This window comes from Rhamphochromis sp. 'chilingali', assembly GCF_963969265.1.
Source record: "Rhamphochromis sp. 'chilingali' genome assembly, chromosome: 7".
Taxonomy (NCBI): domain Eukaryota; kingdom Metazoa; phylum Chordata; class Actinopteri; order Cichliformes; family Cichlidae; genus Rhamphochromis; species Rhamphochromis sp. 'chilingali'.
The window spans coordinates 39,791,013-39,798,383 of NC_137934.1; positions in this window are offsets into that span (position 1 = coordinate 39,791,013).

Genomic DNA, 7,371 nt, shown 5'->3' on the forward strand with positions numbered 1-7,371 from the left:
CGGTGTATCATCCTAAACCGAGCAAAATAATGTTTAGCATAAATAGATGACTAAGGAGAACAGGACAATCTTTACATGAACGGTGAACAAAGTTTTGGACCTGGAAGTATCTGAAAAAAATGGCTCCTAAGTAATGCAAATTTTGCGATCAATTGTTGAAAAGATGCAAAAGATGAATCTAAATATAGATCTGCAAAAGTCCCAATGCCCAACCTGGCCCATCCAGTGAATACACTGTCTTGTAGAGATGGGGAAACAGATGGTTCCCTATTAATGGTGCTTCAATAGAGGGCCCCTGCAAACCAAAAATGTGTCTAAATTGGGTCCAGAAAGCGGAGCACTCATGACTCTGTAACCATCATTGACTGTCGGCTTGCTCTCACACGTGTGGTAATAAAGGTATTGACTTCAGCTGGCTGTGTTTGCATACTTTGTCAACAAAATCCATAACAGAAGGCTTTCATGCTACACAGTCTTTCTCTCTTTGGACCAGTTACTGGAAACCACATGTTCATCCCCTCCCTGTCAGGTGGAGGCTTTCAGGTTTTGTGTAAAAATAGTATTCTGTCAATACAGGACATTTATATAAGAAACAGTTTTCCCTCTTTCAATCAGCTGGTAAACAGGTTTTCCATACCCAAATCTATTTTTTTATGCTTACAATTACAAAACTTTGTATCCTTACATACAGATTGCTTCTTGTCAAGAGATTTATTCTAAAGACACTTCTTCAGCTGAGAATCTAAAGGTAGAAACACACAGACATTCTCTGCGACCTGCTGGAGCGGGGGGGCTAGGAGGAGGAGTTGGCCGTCCGACTGCGGTCTGGGGTGTGGGGCCTCCCTGCTGCTGCGGAGTCGGGGCGGTCTGCCTCCCCCCACTGCAGGGAAAAGGGTAACACCACCTGGGTCTGGGTGCAGTTCCCCCCTCCAGGGGCAAGGGTACCTAGACCCGGTTTGTAGAGTACGCTTGGGGAGTGTGATCGTGTGTACAGCGTCTCTTTATGTCTGTCTCCACGTTGGTTGAGTGTGGAGTGAGTGCATATGAGAGCATGAGGGTGGGAATGGATGTTTGTGTCTGTGTGTGCCTGTATGTCTGTGTCTATATGTCAGGTTGGGTGTCAGGCGCCACCTCTCTGGGGACATCTCAGGCCCTCCAAGGTATGGAGGCCTATCTCCCCCTACCACCACTTCCCCTGCCAGTGGCGGACTCCCTCAGACATCAGTGCGTTGGTGGTTCTTTGTGTCTGGGGATGGGCGTCCGGGTACACACCGGCTCACTCCTTGGCGGCCGCTTATCGGGGCCTGGAGCCTGGGGCTCGCTCGGGCCACTTCGGAGGTGGGGTGCCCCCGGCCTCTCGGCCTGGGGCTCGGTCACTCAGGCGCGGCTGGCTGCCGGCGGAGCTCACGGGCGCGTCACTGCAACTCCCCCTGGCTTCTGCTCCGCGGCTGCTGAGTGAGCCCTCATCTGGGACTCTCCTCAGCTCTTCCTGGGACAGTGGCGCAGCTGCCCCTCTGTTGGTCTTCCTTGGTCTCTTGTGTTCTGGGGGCCTCTGGATGTCTGGAGTCTTGATCTCCTCCATACCTGCTTCATGCCCTGGAGGACGGGGCTGTGCCCCCCCACACCCTCTAGCAGATTATTACATGAAGGAACCTTTTAAAAAAACAAAAAACAAGCGCGTCCATGCTCACAGGTGTACACACGGGTGATCACACCCACAAACTACACCCTTTTTGGCTCCTACCTCAAAGCACACTGTGTTCTGTTGATCTTAGGTGCTGCACAATAATGTTTAATATTTAGTATTTACTGTCATATTCCCATATATCATTGTGATGTTGTTTATTCTATTACTCTTGTTCTCTTCTGCTTGTTTTCTTTTTTCTTTCTCAGCAGGTGACCCAGGTGATTGATATATGCATTTTCTTTTTCTGCTCATTCTGTTGGTTTTTGTTTTTTGCCCTTCTCCCCGTCCCTCTTCTCAGCTGTTTCTCTTTCCCTCTTTCTTTCTCCCCTTCTTTCCCCCAGTCAAGTCTGTCCCGTATTCAGTAAGTGAAAATAAAATAAACAATAAAAGGTGAATCAAATGGACCATTACGGCAAGGCTGGGATGGTCAGTTTGGTAAAGTAAATCCGTTGGGCATCTTTCTTTGCCTTTAGACAACAATTCTGATGCAAAAGAGCCAAACGGGACAGGCAAAAAAACAAAAAAAGAAAAAGAAAAAAAAGAAACACACAGACGCTGCAGCTTTTACTTGCAAGGGCGATCACAGAACACTCACACCAGAGTGGGGGCCCTGTGATGTGCGCTCCGTTCCTGCACTTGTCTTTATTTAAATACAAAAATAATACAACAGTGAATACGTCTATTCATAGGAAGAGGAATGTTAGTGTGTATGTAGGTGTGTGTGTGTGTGTGTGTGTGTGTGTGTGTGTGTGTGTGTGTGTGTGTGTGTGTGTGTGTGTGTGTGTGTGTGTGTGTGTGTGTGTGTGTGTGTGATTGTGAAGGACGTGGCCCCTCTTCTTGTTAGGGAGCGCAGATAAAAGTGTCCAGCTCTCCTCTTCCTAGCAGGAGTGAAATAATAACAGCTTGTTCAGCTATTATCGCTGTGAGAAACAGTCTTGTAGTGGACAACAGTCTAAGTCATAAAAAGGTCATCATGCAGTATTCTATCATATGCAAACTTATATCATTTAAAAGCTTATACTGACTAATAAGTACAATTTTATATTGACATTTCCCCTCTCGTCCAGCTGTTTCTCTGCTAGATGATACTTTTAAAGTAGCATTTGATCAGAATTATTGGTAACATTTATAAAAAACGAATCCACAGCTCAACCACTCTTAATCACGTAAAAGTAAAGTTTGAAGTGGATTTAAATGTTGAAATCTCCAGGGAAGACTGCCTAAAAATTATAAGTAAGATTTGTTCATCATCAATTTGCCAATGTCATACTCGTCAAAGATTTGTCCCGATTTAGACCAGATCTGGATTCTACCTGTGATAAATGTAGGCAGGCTCCAGCGATCCTCCTACATATGTCCTGGACACATTCAATGCTACATCAGTTTTGGCAATTCTCTACTCTTTTTAAAATTTGATCCATGTTGCTTTGTTGCTCTATTTGGTACCACAGGGGAGGCATCTGAAAAAACACAAGCTGAAGATGCTTTTGTCCTCTGTTAGCCAGGAGACTTGTGCTGTTGCACTGAAAGACTCCTCACCCCCTTCATGTTCACAATGGATCACAGAAGTTATGGAGTATCTTAAACTGGAAAAGCATGTCTTTTATCCTGTCTTCCTTCTCTAACCCCAACCAATCACAGCAGATGGCCCCGCCCCTCCCTGAGCCTGGTTCTGCCGGAGGTTTCTTCCTGTTAAAAGGGAGTTTTTCCTTCCCACTGTCGCCAAAGTGCTGCTCATAGGGGGTCATATGATTGTTGGGTTTTTCTCTGTATCTATGAAGCGCCTTGAGGCGACTTTTGTTGTGATTTGGCGCTATATAAATAAAATTGAATTGAATTGAATTGAACTAGAAGCCAAATGCAAAACTAGTGAAAACAAAATCGTCAGAAAAAATGATTCAAGATTTAAGATTCTTTATTTGTCATGTGCATAGTTATACAGGTATAACACGCAGTGAAATGTGACCTGATACGCTCCTTGACTGTGCAAAGACAAAGAGAGAGACAGAACATTATATACAGTGCATGAGTATACACAAAGGAGGAGGGAAAGGTCAGTGGCCTCCACCTGTAAAACCATTAAATTACCTGAAGAGGACTGACCGTTTGGACCCCAAGTCATCTCTATTTGGCTCTCTGGGAACAGACCACCTAGTCCATTCCTAGAGATCTCTTTCAGCCCAGCTGGTTCCGAGTACACCTGACTTTGAACTACAGTCTCTGACTGACCTGTCCTCAATCCCTGATTGGATTCCACCTTTTCTGATTTTGAAGAATCTTAAACTTCAGTGTAAAATTCCTATTTTTATTTTAGTTCTCCTTCTATTCTGCTATACCACCAGGGGTGTCTGAGACCCACAAAAACATCTCTATGCTTTCTGTATGACACAATGTGACCTTGTTTGAACCTGCTGGGAGTTGTAGGTGTGATGGTTGTGCTATATTTGTACATACTTGAATAGATGTTTTTCTTTTTAGGATTTCGGCCTTCTCTGTAGTCTAAGGAGCTTGGAAAGAAAAGCGTCTGGACTTCTTTAAGTTGCTTGAAGATGTTTCATCTGAGAAACTTCTTCAGTTCTAGGGTTGAATGGTGGAGAGTCCCAGATTTAAATCCTGTGGGAGTGTCCCCCCAAGAGGGTCATGGACCCCTTATTGATCCTCTACCTCAGTGGTCTCCAACCTCTTTTGCGCCACGGACCGGTTTATGCCCGACAATATTCTCACAGACCGGCCTTAAATACAACAAAATAAAACTAGTACCGGTACCGAAAAAAAGAAGATTTATTCATAACACACGTGAAAAGACCCAGGAAAACCGAGTTAACGATAAAACGATAACAAAATAACGCTGGAAACCGATAAAAACCCTGAAAACCAAACATTTCACACCTGAGCCTCAACTCTCGCGGCCCGGTACCAAACGACTCACGGACCCAGTGGACATAGATGCTTCTTTCGCTCCTCTTTCTAACCATCTGTCTTCTCTGTCCAGAATGTGAACATTGACCTTTGTCCTTCAGATGCAGATGGACAGCCGAGTCTTGCCCCGTCGAGGCAGCTCTTCTCTGTTATTCTATTCTTATAGCTAAGAACAGAATTGATCCCCTTCCAAGGGCAAATTAAAACTTTACAAAAACAACTTGTTTGTGTAGTTTATGTCATCTTATAGTTAATGAGGCAGCTTAAGATTCACCATATCAATCAATCAATCAATCAAAATTTATTTATATAGCACATTTTTAAGACCGAAGTACACCAAAGTGCTTTCCATTAAAATCGCAGTACAAATAAAATCACAATAAAATATAAATTACAAATATATAAAATAAGATAATTACATAATCTAAATACAGAGCCAGATGTAAATTACCCTAATTCGCCTTAAATGCCAGATCAAACAAATACGTTTTTAAACGTGATTTAAAAGACTGAATGGAATCTGACGCGCGAATATGAAGAGGGAGAGTATTCCATAGCCTGGGTGCAGCAACGGCAAAGGCACGGCCTCCTCTGTCAACAGAACCTGTGCTTGTAGTCTAACACTGAGGTCTGCCTTTAGGTGGAGACAGCCCGGCAATTCCTCCTGTGAATATTTGAGAATAAAGGCGGGAAGGGAAAAGGGGGAAAAACAAAGAAACCAAAACCTCTGCTTTTTTGAATTTTAACACATGATTTAATTAACCCTGTCCTGTCTGGCAGCTTTTGCGATTAAGATCTGCTTGCACTGTTGTGCCAAACACATTTTGCTTTTCCTCTGTGACCATGTCCCACAGGGACCCAGGCCCAGCCACACATACCATTCACTCACTCATACATACCCACCAATGACACACAGACACACGAAGCCACACATGCAGACACAATGACCACTTGCCCCCCCAGCAAGCAGACTGTTTAGCCTAACTGTTGAACAGTAGCGCACATCCCCTGTCATTGTCTAAGATGCAGATAAAAATGAAGGGCAGATAACAGTTAAGGGGTGAACGGGGCCACTGCAGCAGTCCCACCCACAAGCCTCTGGGGGGGCCCCTCAAGGGCCTGTGAGTGTGTGTGGTAATATGTTGTGAACTGTAATGGAGGATGAAGGAACTGATACCAGTTACTGCCCCTCACACTCAGCTGGCCTATAGAAAACTTCTGGGACATTGAATATCAGACGTCAGTAGGAGAAGTCAGTCATACAGCGTTTGGACGTAGTGTTTTCTCCCACTGACAACGACAGAATCAGCTTTTTTGGATTTCCTTACCTGGATGACTGAGCAAGCATCAAGACTGTGTGTGTGTGTGTGTGTGTGTGTGTGTGTGTGTGTGTGTGTGGGGGGGGGGGGGGTCATACAAAGTACTGACTATCATTTTTCTACAAAGTGGACCCTCTGCTGCAGCATCTTTCCACTTTGTTTCCATCATTCCTAACACATTAGACTCACTGCTGCTTTCTACTCTACCTGAGCACTCAAGGCATTATGCAACCCGACTTACCCTTTCATACAAGCGCTTTTTTTCTAGGCTGAAGTACTTTTAGCTAACATGCATTAGTAGATGCTGCTCTGCCTCCTGAGCTACAACCAACTCTACCCCTCACTGTTGTGATATTTTGATACCATGGTAGCATTTACAGGATATTGCTTTGTAGTGAAAACTGTTACTCAATAAGGCCCATCTAATAGTTGTTTTTCTCTTTCTCTGTGACCCAAGAATTAATGTGTAAGACTCACAGGCTGGTACCCCAAGGTCGAAAACACCACAGAGACGAGACCACTTCCTTACTCCCATCCTCCCTTCCTTATCTTTTAGAAAAAGGCTCGTTAAAGGCTAGGTGGTTTGTTTCAGAATTCACTAATGAAAGAACTCTGTATTTTATGTCTAGGAGTGTATTTTGCTGGGATGATCATAAATTATAGCTGAACTGATAAACTACACAAGGGATACTTTGCTCAGAAGGCAGGAAGACGTTTCCTTATTTAGTCTGTACCGGTTTGAACTGGGAAAGCTGACACACGAACCTTTTTTTCCTCTATATAAACTGCTGTGTATCAAATAAACCTTTGAGTTGATTTGGGAAGGCAACCTGAAGCAGTCTGTGTTTCCTTGTTCTCCCAAGCTGCTCCCGGCGCTGTAACTAACCCAGCTGAACGGCATACCTGAGTGTTACTTTAAATAATTAGGAATCTTAGAAGGAAAGGACAGAACTCTGCTTATCGCTCACGCCACGGAGGAAACCCGGGACGGCAATTTCCTTCACTCACATTTCAGGATAGCCTGGACTCAAACCAGGCCTGTTCAGAATGTGTACATCCTCATCACTGAAAGACTGGCCACTGAGTGTAGGTGTAAACACTGCAGAGTCCTGGCCTGATGAGTTAGCTCTTCTGTGGTGTGTCATCCTCTTAGCCAGAGGCTGTTTGGTTCCCCCGATGAATAAAACACAGCAATCCACTTGCTGCTGTATCTTTGGGGATGGTGTTCAGTCGGTGTTGTATTATACTGACACATAACCAATTTAGACCCATTTGGGGGTGCTTAGGTATCATCAGAGCACCCCTAAAATAACCATAGTTGTAATAACAGCGTATTTTTGGTTATTTTCTAGAATTATGATGTTACACTTTTCTAATTTGTCTATTTACAACACTACAGCATAGAATGAAAACAGGTTTTATGACCTGATTCACCCAGTTGGTGCT